This window comes from Engystomops pustulosus, unplaced genomic scaffold, assembly GCF_040894005.1.
Source record: "Engystomops pustulosus unplaced genomic scaffold, aEngPut4.maternal MAT_SCAFFOLD_308, whole genome shotgun sequence".
Classification (NCBI taxonomy): Eukaryota; Metazoa; Chordata; class Amphibia; order Anura; family Leptodactylidae; genus Engystomops; species Engystomops pustulosus.
In genome coordinates, this window is record NW_027285187.1 from 90,906 (window position 1) to 103,565 (window position 12,660).

At 38.6% G+C, this 12,660-nt stretch overlaps 24 non-coding genes across 24 annotated transcripts; all 24 read right to left on the minus strand.

The window, feature by feature from the left end:
* Positions 1-143: 143 nt before the first annotated feature.
* TRNAR-CCU (transfer RNA arginine (anticodon CCU)) lies at positions 144-216 on the minus strand. Its single transcript has one exon. It is a non-coding gene; the product is annotated as a tRNA-Arg (tRNA).
* A 249-nt stretch (positions 217-465) lies between these two features.
* TRNAI-UAU (transfer RNA isoleucine (anticodon UAU)) lies at positions 466-558 on the minus strand. Its single transcript is given in 2 exon segments — positions 466-501; positions 521-558. It is a non-coding gene; the product is annotated as a tRNA-Ile (tRNA).
* A 615-nt stretch (positions 559-1,173) lies between these two features.
* On the minus strand, positions 1,174-1,246 carry TRNAR-CCU (transfer RNA arginine (anticodon CCU)). The gene has a single exon. It is a non-coding gene; the product is annotated as a tRNA-Arg (tRNA).
* Positions 1,247-1,495: 249 nt separating this feature from the next.
* On the minus strand, positions 1,496-1,588 carry TRNAI-UAU (transfer RNA isoleucine (anticodon UAU)). Its single transcript is given in 2 exon segments — positions 1,496-1,531; positions 1,551-1,588. It is a non-coding gene; the product is annotated as a tRNA-Ile (tRNA).
* Positions 1,589-2,203: 615 nt separating this feature from the next.
* TRNAR-CCU (transfer RNA arginine (anticodon CCU)) lies at positions 2,204-2,276 on the minus strand. The gene has a single exon. It is a non-coding gene; the product is annotated as a tRNA-Arg (tRNA).
* Positions 2,277-2,525: 249 nt separating this feature from the next.
* On the minus strand, positions 2,526-2,618 carry TRNAI-UAU (transfer RNA isoleucine (anticodon UAU)). Its single transcript is given in 2 exon segments — positions 2,526-2,561; positions 2,581-2,618. It is a non-coding gene; the product is annotated as a tRNA-Ile (tRNA).
* A 616-nt stretch (positions 2,619-3,234) lies between these two features.
* TRNAR-CCU (transfer RNA arginine (anticodon CCU)) lies at positions 3,235-3,307 on the minus strand. Its single transcript has one exon. It is a non-coding gene; the product is annotated as a tRNA-Arg (tRNA).
* A 249-nt stretch (positions 3,308-3,556) lies between these two features.
* On the minus strand, positions 3,557-3,649 carry TRNAI-UAU (transfer RNA isoleucine (anticodon UAU)). Its single transcript is given in 2 exon segments — positions 3,557-3,592; positions 3,612-3,649. It is a non-coding gene; the product is annotated as a tRNA-Ile (tRNA).
* A 615-nt stretch (positions 3,650-4,264) lies between these two features.
* On the minus strand, positions 4,265-4,337 carry TRNAR-CCU (transfer RNA arginine (anticodon CCU)). Its single transcript has one exon. It is a non-coding gene; the product is annotated as a tRNA-Arg (tRNA).
* Positions 4,338-4,586: 249 nt separating this feature from the next.
* TRNAI-UAU (transfer RNA isoleucine (anticodon UAU)) lies at positions 4,587-4,679 on the minus strand. The gene is given in 2 exon segments: positions 4,587-4,622; positions 4,642-4,679. It is a non-coding gene; the product is annotated as a tRNA-Ile (tRNA).
* A 938-nt stretch (positions 4,680-5,617) lies between these two features.
* TRNAI-UAU (transfer RNA isoleucine (anticodon UAU)) lies at positions 5,618-5,710 on the minus strand. The gene is given in 2 exon segments: positions 5,618-5,653; positions 5,673-5,710. It is a non-coding gene; the product is annotated as a tRNA-Ile (tRNA).
* A 615-nt stretch (positions 5,711-6,325) lies between these two features.
* TRNAR-CCU (transfer RNA arginine (anticodon CCU)) lies at positions 6,326-6,398 on the minus strand. Its single transcript has one exon. It is a non-coding gene; the product is annotated as a tRNA-Arg (tRNA).
* Positions 6,399-6,647: 249 nt separating this feature from the next.
* TRNAI-UAU (transfer RNA isoleucine (anticodon UAU)) lies at positions 6,648-6,740 on the minus strand. The gene is given in 2 exon segments: positions 6,648-6,683; positions 6,703-6,740. It is a non-coding gene; the product is annotated as a tRNA-Ile (tRNA).
* Positions 6,741-7,356: 616 nt separating this feature from the next.
* On the minus strand, positions 7,357-7,429 carry TRNAR-CCU (transfer RNA arginine (anticodon CCU)). Its single transcript has one exon. It is a non-coding gene; the product is annotated as a tRNA-Arg (tRNA).
* Positions 7,430-7,678: 249 nt separating this feature from the next.
* On the minus strand, positions 7,679-7,771 carry TRNAI-UAU (transfer RNA isoleucine (anticodon UAU)). Its single transcript is given in 2 exon segments — positions 7,679-7,714; positions 7,734-7,771. It is a non-coding gene; the product is annotated as a tRNA-Ile (tRNA).
* Positions 7,772-8,386: 615 nt separating this feature from the next.
* Positions 8,387-8,459, minus strand: TRNAR-CCU (transfer RNA arginine (anticodon CCU)). Its single transcript has one exon. It is a non-coding gene; the product is annotated as a tRNA-Arg (tRNA).
* A 249-nt stretch (positions 8,460-8,708) lies between these two features.
* TRNAI-UAU (transfer RNA isoleucine (anticodon UAU)) lies at positions 8,709-8,801 on the minus strand. Its single transcript is given in 2 exon segments — positions 8,709-8,744; positions 8,764-8,801. It is a non-coding gene; the product is annotated as a tRNA-Ile (tRNA).
* Positions 8,802-9,417: 616 nt separating this feature from the next.
* Positions 9,418-9,490, minus strand: TRNAR-CCU (transfer RNA arginine (anticodon CCU)). The gene has a single exon. It is a non-coding gene; the product is annotated as a tRNA-Arg (tRNA).
* Positions 9,491-9,739: 249 nt separating this feature from the next.
* TRNAI-UAU (transfer RNA isoleucine (anticodon UAU)) lies at positions 9,740-9,832 on the minus strand. The gene is given in 2 exon segments: positions 9,740-9,775; positions 9,795-9,832. It is a non-coding gene; the product is annotated as a tRNA-Ile (tRNA).
* A 615-nt stretch (positions 9,833-10,447) lies between these two features.
* On the minus strand, positions 10,448-10,520 carry TRNAR-CCU (transfer RNA arginine (anticodon CCU)). Its single transcript has one exon. It is a non-coding gene; the product is annotated as a tRNA-Arg (tRNA).
* A 249-nt stretch (positions 10,521-10,769) lies between these two features.
* Positions 10,770-10,862, minus strand: TRNAI-UAU (transfer RNA isoleucine (anticodon UAU)). Its single transcript is given in 2 exon segments — positions 10,770-10,805; positions 10,825-10,862. It is a non-coding gene; the product is annotated as a tRNA-Ile (tRNA).
* A 615-nt stretch (positions 10,863-11,477) lies between these two features.
* TRNAR-CCU (transfer RNA arginine (anticodon CCU)) lies at positions 11,478-11,550 on the minus strand. Its single transcript has one exon. It is a non-coding gene; the product is annotated as a tRNA-Arg (tRNA).
* Positions 11,551-11,799: 249 nt separating this feature from the next.
* TRNAI-UAU (transfer RNA isoleucine (anticodon UAU)) lies at positions 11,800-11,892 on the minus strand. Its single transcript is given in 2 exon segments — positions 11,800-11,835; positions 11,855-11,892. It is a non-coding gene; the product is annotated as a tRNA-Ile (tRNA).
* A 616-nt stretch (positions 11,893-12,508) lies between these two features.
* On the minus strand, positions 12,509-12,581 carry TRNAR-CCU (transfer RNA arginine (anticodon CCU)). The gene has a single exon. It is a non-coding gene; the product is annotated as a tRNA-Arg (tRNA).
* Between the last annotated feature and the right edge of the window lie 79 nt (positions 12,582-12,660).

Consider the following 12,660-nt stretch of genomic DNA (forward strand, 5'->3'; position numbering starts at 1 on the left):
TATGTTTAATGTGCTATCAGAATTCCCAAGATCTTTTGAACAAGCATATGGGACCATTAAGAAATGAAGAAAACGGTTGAGCACTTTAAATCTGGAAGTAAAATAGAGCATGTGTGTGTGCTTTGGTAATCAACAGCCTCAAACACCCCAGATGGGACTCGAACCCACAATCCCTGGCTTAGGAGGCCAGTGCCTTATCCATTAGGCCACTGGGGCTGAACGAGATATAACTGAGCACTTCGTTTTTTTTTCTTTTCCAAACAAATCAGTTACTACAATTTGATTTCTAAGAAATGTTCTTGTTTGCAAACTGCAAACTATCTGAAAAACATGGGTGCAGAAGCCAGAAGACATGAAAGCAAAAGAACTAGGCACGTTTCCCCAATGATCATGTTTTGATGCGATGGTGAACCATGAGAGACTTTCTTTGGCAATTGACAAAAATGGATGAAAAGTGGAAAACAATGCTCCAGGTGAGGCTCGAACTCACAACCTCGGCATTGCTCAACAGTTACTGCTTTATAAGTACCGCGCGCTGACCGATTGCGCCACTGGAGCTCTGCTTGGTGTCTGGAAGCTTGCCTTTTTTGCGTCTGTTTCCGAAACCAGTAAACTATGGGAATGTTTGAAGTTAGGAGGCTCTTATAGTATTATACTTCAAGTCATGCATTTCCATTTTTTTATAAAATGAAGTCATACTCTCTACTTTGCTAGCAGGTTTTTTGTTGAAACTGAAATTCCAAATGTTCTCATGGTGTTATACGTTTACTAAGAATTTTGAACTCTAAATGTGTACCAATTAACAGAAGAATATCATCGTGTTTTATTAAATCAAAAGTCGCTATGCTTGCTAATCATTCAGTTGAAAACTTTTCTGTATCTGGATTGTTGTTCACTGTGAATGTGTTTGTGTTGCGGCATAAATGAATAGTAAATGAGTGTATTTTGATTTGACTGTATAACGGAAATGACTGACCCTTTCAAAGCAGTGGAAATGCATGGCGATTCTTGGGACTTAAAGTTGTCATTGTATGTTTAATGTGCTATCAGAATTCCCAAGATCTTTTGAACAAGCATATGGGACCATTAAGAAATGAAGAAGATGGTTGAGCACTTTAAATCTGGAAGTAAAATAGAGCATGTGTGTGTGCTTTGGTAATCAACAGCCTCAAACACCCCAGATGGGACTCGAACCCACAATCCCTGGCTTAGGAGGCCAGTGCCTTATCCATTAGGCCACTGGGGCTGAACGAGATATAGCTGAGCACTTAGTTTTTTTTTCTTTTCCAAACAAATCAGTTACTACAATTTGATTTCTAAGAAATGTTCTTGTTTGCAAACTGCAAACTATCTGAAAAACATGGGTGCAGAAGCCAGAAGACATGAAAGCAAAAGAACTAGGCACGTTTCCCCAATGATCATGTTTTGATGCGATGGTGAACCATGAGAGACTTTCTTTGGCAATTGACAAAAATGGATGAAAAGTGGAAAACAATGCTCCAGGTGAGGCTCGAACTCACAACCTCGGCATTGCTCAACAGTTACTGCTTTATAAGTACCGCGCGCTGACCGATTGCGCCACTGGAGCTCTGCTTGGTGTCTGGAAGCTTGCCTTTTTTGCGTCTGTTTCCGAAACCAGTAAACTATGGGAATGTTTGAAGTTAGGAGGCTCTTATAGTATTATACTTCAAGTCATGCATTTCCATTTTTTTATAAAATGAAGTCATACTCTCTACTTTGCTAGCAGGTTTTTTGTTGAAACTGAAATTCCAAATGTTCTCATGGTGTTATACGTTTACTAAGAATTTTGAACTCTAAATGTGTACCAATTAACAGAAGAATATCATCGTGTTTTATTAAATCAAAAGTCGCTATGCTTGCTAATCATTCAGTTGAAAACTTTTCTGTATCTGGATTGTTGTTCACTGTGAATGTGTTTGTGTTGCGGCATAAATGAATAGTAAATGAGTGTATTTTGATTTGACTGTATAACGGAAATGACTGACCCTTTCAAAGCAGTGGAAATGCATGGCGATTCTTGGGACTTAAAGTTGTCATTGTATGTTTAATGTGCTATCAGAATTCCCAAGATCTTTTGAACAAGCATATGGGACCATTAAGAAATGAAGAAGATGGTTGAGCACTTTAAATCTGGAAGTAAAATAAAGCATGTGTGTGTGCTTTGGTAATCAACAGCCTCAAACACCCCAGATGGGACTCGAACCCACAATCCCTGGCTTAGGAGGCCAGTGCCTTATCCATTAGGCCACTGGGGCTGAACGAGTTATAGCTGAGCACTTAGTTTTTTTTTCTTTTCCAAACAAATCAGTTACTACAATTTGATTTCTAAGAAATGTTCTTGTTTGCAAACTGCAAACTATCTGAAAAACATGGGTGCAGAAGCCAGAAGACATGAAAGCAAAAGAACTAAGCACGTTTCCCCAATGATCATGTTTTGATGCGATGGTGAACCATGAGAGACTTTCTTTGGCAATTGACAAAAATGGATGAAAAGAGGAAAACAATGCTCCAAGTGAGGCTCGAACTCACAACCTCGGCATTGCTCAACAGTTACTGCTTTATAAGTACCGCGCGCTGACCGATTGCGCCACTGGAGCTCTGCTTGGTGTCTGGAAGCTTGCCTTTTTTGCGTCTGTTTCCGAAACCATTAAACTATGGGAATGTTTGAAGTTAGGAGGCTCTTATAGTATTATACTTCAAGTCATGCATTTCCATTTTTTTTATAAAATGAAGTCATACTCTCTACTTTGCTAGCAGGTTTTTTGTTGAAACTGAAATTCCAAATGTTCTCATGGTGTTATACGTTTACTAAGAATTTTGAACTCTAAATGTGTACCAATTAACAGAAGAATATCATCGTGTTTTATTAAATCAAAAGTAGCTATGCTTGCTAATCATTCAGTTGAAAACTTTTCTGTATCTGGATTGTTGTTCACTGTGAATGTGTTTGTGTTGCGGCATAAATGAATAGTAAATGAGTGTATTTTGATTTGACTGTATAACGGAAATGACTGACCCTTTCAAAGCAGTGGAAATGCATGGCGATTCTTGGGACTTAAAGTTGTCATTGTATGTTTAATGTGCTATCAGAATTCCCAAGATCTTTTGAACAAGCATATGGGACCATTAAGAAATGAAGAAAACGGTTGAGCACTTTAAATCTGGAAGTAAAATAGAGCATGTGTGTGTGCTTTGGTAATCAACAGCCTCAAACACCCCAGATGGGACTCGAACCCACAATCCCTGGCTTAGGAGGCCAGTGCCTTATCCATTAGGCCACTGGGGCTGAACGAGATATAACTGAGCACTTCGTTTTTTTTTCTTTTCCAAACAAATCAGTTACTACAATTTGATTTCTAAGAAATGTTCTTGTTTGCAAACTGCAAACTATCTGAAAAACATGGGTGCAGAAGCCAGAAGACATGAAAGCAAAAGAACTAGGCACGTTTCCCCAATGATCATGTTTTGATGCGATGGTGAACCATGAGAGACTTTCTTTGGCAATTGACAAAAATGGATGAAAAGTGGAAAACAATGCTCCAGGTGAGGCTCGAACTCACAACCTCGGCATTGCTCAACAGTTACTGCTTTATAAGTACCGCGCGCTGACCGATTGCGCCACTGGAGCTCTGCTTGGTGTCTGGAAGCTTGCCTTTTTTGCGTCTGTTTCCGAAACCAGTAAACTATGGGAATGTTTGAAGTTAGGAGGCTCTTATAGTATTATACTTCAAGTCATGCATTTCCATTTTTTTATAAAATGAAGTCATACTCTCTACTTTGCTAGCAGGTTTTTTGTTGAAACTGAAATTCCAAATGTTCTCATGGTGTTATACGTTTACTAAGAATTTTGAACTCTAAATGTGTACCAATTAACAGAAGAATATCATCGTGTTTTATTAAATCAAAAGTCGCTATGCTTGCTAATCATTCAGTTGAAAACTTTTCTGTATCTGGATTGTTGTTCACTGTGAATGTGTTTGTGTTGCGGCATAAATGAATAGTAAATGAGTGTATTTTGATTTGACTGTATAACGGAAATGACTGACCCTTTCAAAGCAGTGGAAATGCATGGCGATTCTTGGGACTTAAAGTTGTCATTGTATGTTTAATGTGCTATCAGAATTCCCAAGATCTTTTGAACAAGCATATGGGACCATTAAGAAATGAAGAAGATGGTTGAGCACTTTAAATCTGGAAGTAAAATAGAGCATGTGTGTGTGCTTTGGTAATCAACAGCCTCAAACACCCCAGATGGGACTCGAACCCACAATCCCTGGCTTAGGAGGCCAGTGCCTTATCCATTAGGCCACTGGGGCTGAACGAGATATAGCTGAGCACTTAGTTTTTTTTTCTTTTCCAAACAAATCAGTTACTACAATTTGATTTCTAAGAAATGTTCTTGTTTGCAAACTGCAAACTATCTGAAAAACATGGGTGCAGAAGCCAGAAGACATGAAAGCAAAAGAACTAGGCACGTTTCCCCAATGATCATGTTTTGATGCGATGGTGAACCATGAGAGACTTTCTTTGGCAATTGACAAAAATGGATGAAAAGTGGAAAACAATGCTCCAGGTGAGGCTCGAACTCACAACCTCGGCATTGCTCAACAGTTACTGCTTTATAAGTACCGCGCGCTGACCGATTGCGCCACTGGAGCTCTGCTTGGTGTCTGGAAGCTTGCCTTTTTTGCATCTGTTTCCGAAACCAGTAAACTATGGGAATGTTTGAAGTTAGGAGGCTCTTATAGTATTATACTTCAAGTCATGCATTTCCATTTTTTTTATAAAATGAAGTCATACTCTCTACTTTGCTAGCAGGTTTTTTGTTGAAACTGAAATTCCAAATGTTCTCATGGTGTTATACGTTTACTAAGAATTTTGAACTCTAAATGTGTACCAATTAACAGAAGAATATCATCGTGTTTTATTAAATCAAAAGTCGCTATGCTTGCTAATCATTCAGTTGAAAACTTTTCTGTATCTGGATTGTTGTTCACTGTGAATGTGTTTGTGTTGCGGCATAAATGAATAGTAAATGAGTGTATTTTGATTTGACTGTATAACGGAAATTACTGACCCTTTCAAAGCAGTGGAAATGCATGGCGATTCTTGGGACTTAAAGTTGTCATTGTATGTTTAATGTGCTATCAGAATTCCCAAGATCTTTTGAACAAGCATATGGGACCATTAAGAAATGAAGAAGATGGTTGAGCACTTTAAATCTGGAAGTAAAATAGAGCATGTGTGTGTGCTTTGGTAATCAACAGCCTCAAACACCCCAGATGGGACTCGAACCCACAATCCCTGGCTTAGGAGGCCAGTGCCTTATCCATTAGGTCACTGGGGCTGAACGAGATATAGCTGAGCACTTAGTTTTTTTTTCTTTTCCAAACAAATCAGTTACTACAATTTGATTTCTAAGAAATGTTCTTGTTTGCAAACTGCAAACTATCTGAAAAACATGGGTGCAGAAGCCAGAAGACATGAAAGCAAAAGAACTAGGCACGTTTCCCCAATGATCATGTTTTGATGCGATGGTGAACCATGAGAGACTTTCTTTGGCAATTGACAAAAATGGATGAAAAGTGGAAAACAATGCTCCAGGTGAGGCTCGAACTCACAACCTCGGCATTGCTCAACAGTTACTGCTTTATAAGTACCGCGCGCTGACCGATTGCGCCACTGGAGCTCTGCTTGGTGTCTGGAAGCTTGCCTTTTTTGCGTCTGTTTCCGAAACCAGTAAACTATGGGAATGTTTGAAGTTAGGAGGCTCTTATAGTATTATACTTCAAGTCATGCATTTCCATTTTTTTATAAAATGAAGTCATACTCTCTACTTTGCTAGCAGGTTTTTTGTTGAAACTGAAATTCCAAATGTTCTCATGGTGTTATACGTTTACTAAGAATTTTGAACTCTAAATGTGTACCAATTAACAGAAGAATATCATCGTGTTTTATTAAATCAAAAGTCGCTATGCTTGCTAATCATTCAGTTGAAAACTTTTCTGTATCTGGATTGTTGTTCACTGTGAATGTGTTTGTGTTGCGGCATAAATGAATAGTAAATGAGTGTATTTTGATTTGACTGTATAACGGAAATGACTGACCCTTTCAAAGCAGTGGAAATGCATGGCGATTCTTGGGACTTAAAGTTGTCATTGTATGTTTAATGTGCTATCAGAATTCCCAAGATCTTTTGAACAAGCATATGGGACCATTAAGAAATGAAGAAGATGGTTGAGCACTTTAAATCTGGAAGTAAAATAAAGCATGTGTGTGTGCTTTGGTAATCAACAGCCTCAAACACCCCAGATGGGACTCGAACCCACAATCCCTGGCTTAGGAGGCCAGTGCCTTATCCATTAGGCCACTGGGGCTGAACGAGTTATAGCTGAGCACTTAGTTTTTTTTTCTTTTCCAAACAAATCAGTTACTACAATTTGATTTCTAAGAAATGTTCTTGTTTGCAAACTGCAAACTATCTGAAAAACATGGGTGCAGAAGCCAGAAGACATGAAAGCAAAAGAACTAAGCACGTTTCCCCAATGATCATGTTTTGATGCGATGGTGAACCATGAGAGACTTTCTTTGGCAATTGACAAAAATGGATGAAAAGAGGAAAACAATGCTCCAAGTGAGGCTCGAACTCACAACCTCGGCATTGCTCAACAGTTACTGCTTTATAAGTACCGCGCGCTGACCGATTGCGCCACTGGAGCTCTGCTTGGTGTCTGGAAGCTTGCCTTTTTTGCGTCTGTTTCCGAAACCATTAAACTATGGGAATGTTTGAAGTTAGGAGGCTCTTATAGTATTATACTTCAAGTCATGCATTTCCATTTTTTTTATAAAATGAAGTCATACTCTCTACTTTGCTAGCAGGTTTTTTGTTGAAACTGAAATTCCAAATGTTCTCATGGTGTTATACGTTTACTAAGAATTTTGAACTCTAAATGTGTACCAATTAACAGAAGAATATCATCGTGTTTTATTAAATCAAAAGTAGCTATGCTTGCTAATCATTCAGTTGAAAACTTTTCTGTATCTGGATTGTTGTTCACTGTGAATGTGTTTGTGTTGCGGCATAAATGAATAGTAAATGAGTGTATTTTGATTTGACTGTATAACGGAAATGACTGACCCTTTCAAAGCAGTGGAAATGCATGGCGATTCTTGGGACTTAAAGTTGTCATTGTATGTTTAATGTGCTATCAGAATTCCCAAGATCTTTTGAACAAGCATATGGGACCATTAAGAAATGAAGAAAACGGTTGAGCACTTTAAATCTGGAAGTAAAATAGAGCATGTGTGTGTGCTTTGGTAATCAACAGCCTCAAACACCCCAGATGGGACTCGAACCCACAATCCCTGGCTTAGGAGGCCAGTGCCTTATCCATTAGGCCACTGGGGCTGAACGAGATATAACTGAGCACTTCGTTTTTTTTTCTTTTCCAAACAAATCAGTTACTACAATTTGATTTCTAAGAAATGTTCTTGTTTGCAAACTGCAAACTATCTGAAAAACATGGGTGCAGAAGCCAGAAGACATGAAAGCAAAAGAACTAGGCACGTTTCCCCAATGATCATGTTTTGATGCGATGGTGAACCATGAGAGACTTTCTTTGGCAATTGACAAAAATGGATGAAAAGTGGAAAACAATGCTCCAGGTGAGGCTCGAACTCACAACCTCGGCATTGCTCAACAGTTACTGCTTTATAAGTACCGCGCGCTGACCGATTGCGCCACTGGAGCTCTGCTTGGTGTCTGGAAGCTTGCCTTTTTTGCGTCTGTTTCCGAAACCAGTAAACTATGGGAATGTTTGAAGTTAGGAGGCTCTTATAGTATTATACTTCAAGTCATGCATTTCCATTTTTTTATAAAATGAAGTCATACTCTCTACTTTGCTAGCAGGTTTTTTGTTGAAACTGAAATTCCAAATGTTCTCATGGTGTTATACGTTTACTAAGAATTTTGAACTCTAAATGTGTACCAATTAACAGAAGAATATCATCGTGTTTTATTAAATCAAAAGTCGCTATGCTTGCTAATCATTCAGTTGAAAACTTTTCTGTATCTGGATTGTTGTTCACTGTGAATGTGTTTGTGTTGCGGCATAAATGAATAGTAAATGAGTGTATTTTGATTTGACTGTATAACGGAAATGACTGACCCTTTCAAAGCAGTGGAAATGCATGGCGATTCTTGGGACTTAAAGTTGTCATTGTATGTTTAATGTGCTATCAGAATTCCCAAGATCTTTTGAACAAGCATATGGGACCATTAAGAAATGAAGAAGATGGTTGAGCACTTTAAATCTGGAAGTAAAATAAAGCATGTGTGTGTGCTTTGGTAATCAACAGCCTCAAACACCCCAGATGGGACTCGAACCCACAATCCCTGGCTTAGGAGGCCAGTGCCTTATCCATTAGGCCACTGGGGCTGAACGAGTTATAGCTGAGCACTTAGTTTTTTTTTCTTTTCCAAACAAATCAGTTACTACAATTTGATTTCTAAGAAATGTTCTTGTTTGCAAACTGCAAACTATCTGAAAAACATGGGTGCAGAAGCCAGAAGACATGAAAGCAAAAGAACTAAGCACGTTTCCCCAATGATCATGTTTTGATGCGATGGTGAACCATGAGAGACTTTCTTTGGCAATTGACAAAAATGGATGAAAAGAGGAAAACAATGCTCCAAGTGAGGCTCGAACTCACAACCTCGGCATTGCTCAACAGTTACTGCTTTATAAGTACCGCGCGCTGACCGATTGCGCCACTGGAGCTCTGCTTGGTGTCTGGAAGCTTGCCTTTTTTGCGTCTGTTTCCGAAACCATTAAACTATGGGAATGTTTGAAGTTAGGAGGCTCTTATAGTATTATACTTCAAGTCATGCATTTCCATTTTTTTTATAAAATGAAGTCATACTCTCTACTTTGCTAGCAGGTTTTTTGTTGAAACTGAAATTCCAAATGTTCTCATGGTGTTATACGTTTACTAAGAATTTTGAACTCTAAATGTGTACCAATTAACAGAAGAATATCATCGTGTTTTATTAAATCAAAAGTAGCTATGCTTGCTAATCATTCAGTTGAAAACTTTTCTGTATCTGGATTGTTGTTCACTGTGAATGTGTTTGTGTTGCGGCATAAATGAATAGTAAATGAGTGTATTTTGATTTGACTGTATAACGGAAATGACTGACCCTTTCAAAGCAGTGGAAATGCATGGCGATTCTTGGGACTTAAAGTTGTCATTGTATGTTTAATGTGCTATCAGAATTCCCAAGATCTTTTGAACAAGCATATGGGACCATTAAGAAATGAAGAAAACGGTTGAGCACTTTAAATCTGGAAGTAAAATAGAGCATGTGTGTGTGCTTTGGTAATCAACAGCCTCAAACACCCCAGATGGGACTCGAACCCACAATCCCTGGCTTAGGAGGCCAGTGCCTTATCCATTAGGCCACTGGGGCTGAACGAGATATAACTGAGCACTTCGTTTTTTTTTCTTTTCCAAACAAATCAGTTACTACAATTTGATTTCTAAGAAATGTTCTTGTTTGCAAACTGCAAACTATCTGAAAAACATGGGTGCAGAAGCCAGAAGACATGAAAGCAAAAGAACTAGGCACGTTTCCCCAATGATCATGTTTTGATGCGATGGTGAACCATGAGAGACTTTCTTTGGCAATTGACAAAAATGGATGAAAAGTGGAAAACAATGCTCCAGGTGAGGCTCGAACTCACAACCTCGGCATTGCTCAACAGTTACTGCTTTATAAGTACCGCGCGCTGACCGATTGCGCCACTGGAGCTCTGCTTGGTGTCTGGAAGCTTGCCTTTTTTGCGTCTGTTTCCGAAACCAGTAAACTATGGGAATGTTTGAAGTTAGGAGGCTCTTATAGTATTATACTTCAAGTCATGCATTTCCATTTTTTTATAAAATGAAGTCATACTCTCTACTTTGCTAGCAGGTTTTTTGTTGAAACTGAAATTCCAAATGTTCTCATGGTGTTATACGTTTACTAAGAATTTTGAACTCTAAATGTGTACCAATTAACAGAAGAATATCATCGTGTTTTATTAAATCAAAAGTCGCTATGCTTGCTAATCATTCAGTTGAAAACTTTTCTGTATCTGGATTGTTGTTCACTGTGAATGTGTTTGTGTTGCGGCATAAATGAATAGTAAATGAGTGTATTTTGATTTGACTGTATAACGGAAATGACTGACCCTTTCAAAGCAGTGGAAATGCATGGCGATTCTTGGGACTTAAAGTTGTCATTGTATGTTTAATGTGCTATCAGAATTCCCAAGATCTTTTGAACAAGCATATGGGACCATTAAGAAATGAAGAAGATGGTTGAGCACTTTAAATCTGGAAGTAAAATAGAGCATGTGTGTGTGCTTTGGTAATCAACAGCCTCAAACACCCCAGATGGGACTCGAACCCACAATCCCTGGCTTAGGAGGCCAGTGCCTTATCCATTAGGCCACTGGGGCTGAACGAGATATAGCTGAGCACTTAGTTTTTTTTTCTTTTCCAAACAAATCAGTTACTACAATTTGATTTCTAAGAAATGTTCTTGTTTGCAAACTGCAAACTATCTGAAAAACATGGGTGCAGAAGCCAGAAGACATGAAAGCAAAAGAACTAGGCACGTTTCCCCAATGATCATGTTTTGATGCGATGGTGAACCATGAGAGACTTTCTTTGGCAATTGACAAAAATGGATGAAAAGTGGAAAACAATGCTCCAGGTGAGGCTCGAACTCACAACCTCGGCATTGCTCAACAGTTACTGCTTTATAAGTACCGCGCGCTGACCGATTGCGCCACTGGAGCTCTGCTTGGTGTCTGGAAGCTTGCCTTTTTTGCGTCTGTTTCCGAAACCAGTAAACTATGGGAATGTTTGAAGTTAGGAGGCTCTTATAGTATTATACTTCAAGTCATGCATTTCCATTTTTTTATAAAATGAAGTCATACTCTCTACTTTGCTAGCAGGTTTTTTGTTGAAACTGAAATTCCAAATGTTCTCATGGTGTTATACGTTTACTAAGAATTTTGAACTCTAAATGTGTACCAATTAACAGAAGAATATCATCGTGTTTTATTAAATCAAAAGTCGCTATGCTTGCTAATCATTCAGTTGAAAACTTTTCTGTATCTGGATTGTTGTTCACTGTGAATGTGTTTGTGTTGCGGCATAAATGAATAGTAAATGAGTGTATTTTGATTTGACTGTATAACGGAAATGACTGACCCTTTCAAAGCAGTGGAAATGCATGGCGATTCTTGGGACTTAAAGTTGTCATTGTATGTTTAATGTGCTATCAGAATTCCCAAGATCTTTTGAACAAGCATATGGGACCATTAAGAAATGAAGAAGATGGTTGAGCACTTTAAATCTGGAAGTAAAATAAAGCATGTGTGTGTGCTTTGGTAATCAACAGCCTCAAACACCCCAGATGGGACTCGAACCCACAATCCCTGGCTTAGGAGGCCAGTGCCTTATCCATTAGGCCACTGGGGCTGAACGAGTTATAGCTGAGCACTTAGTTTTTTTTTCTTTTCCAAACAAATCAGTTACTACAATTTGATTTCTAAGAAATGTTCTTGTTTGCAAACTGCAAACTATCTGAAAAACATGGGTGCAGAAGCCAGAAGACATGAAAGCAAAAGAACTAAGCACGTTTCCCCAATGATCATGTTTTGATGCGATGGTGAACCATGAGAGACTTTCTTTGGCAATTGACAAAAATGGATGAAAAGAGGAAAACAATGCTCCAAGTGAGGCTCGAACTCACAACCTCGGCATTGCTCAACAGTTACTGCTTTATAAGTACCGCGCGCTGACCGATTGCGCCACTGGAGCTCTGCTTGGTGTCTGGAAGCTTGCCTTTTTTGCGTCTGTTTCCGAAACCATTAAACTATGGGAATGTTTGAAGTTAGGAGGCTCTTATAGTATTATACTTCAAGTCATGCATTTCCATTTTTTTTATAAAATGAAGTCATACTCTCTACTTTGCTAGCAGGTTTTTTGTTGAAACTGAAATTCCAAATGTTCTCATGGTGTTATACGTTTACTAAGAATTTTGAACTCTAAATGTGTACCAATTAACAGAAGAATATCATCGTGTTTTATTAAATCAAAAGTAGCTATGCTTGCTAATCATTCAGTTGAAAACTTTTCTGTATCTGGATTGTTGTTCACTGTGAATGTGTTTGTGTTGCGGCATAAATGAATAGTAAATGAGTGTATTTTGATTTGACTGTATAACGGAAATGACTGACCCTTTCAAAGCAGTGGAAATGCATGGCGATTCTTGGGACTTAAAGTTGTCATTGTATGTTTAATGTGCTATCAGAATTCCCAAGATCTTTTGAACAAGCATATGGGACCATTAAGAAATGAAGAAAACGGTTGAGCACTTTAAATCTGGAAGTAAAATAGAGCATGTGTGTGTGCTTTGGTAATCAACAGCCTCAAACACCCCAGATGGGACTCGAACCCACAATCCCTGGCTTAGGAGGCCAGTGCCTTATCCATTAGGCCACTGGGGCTGAACGAGATATAGCTGAGCACTTAGTTTTTTTTTCTTTTCCAAACAAATCAGTTACTACAATTTGATTTCTAAGAAAT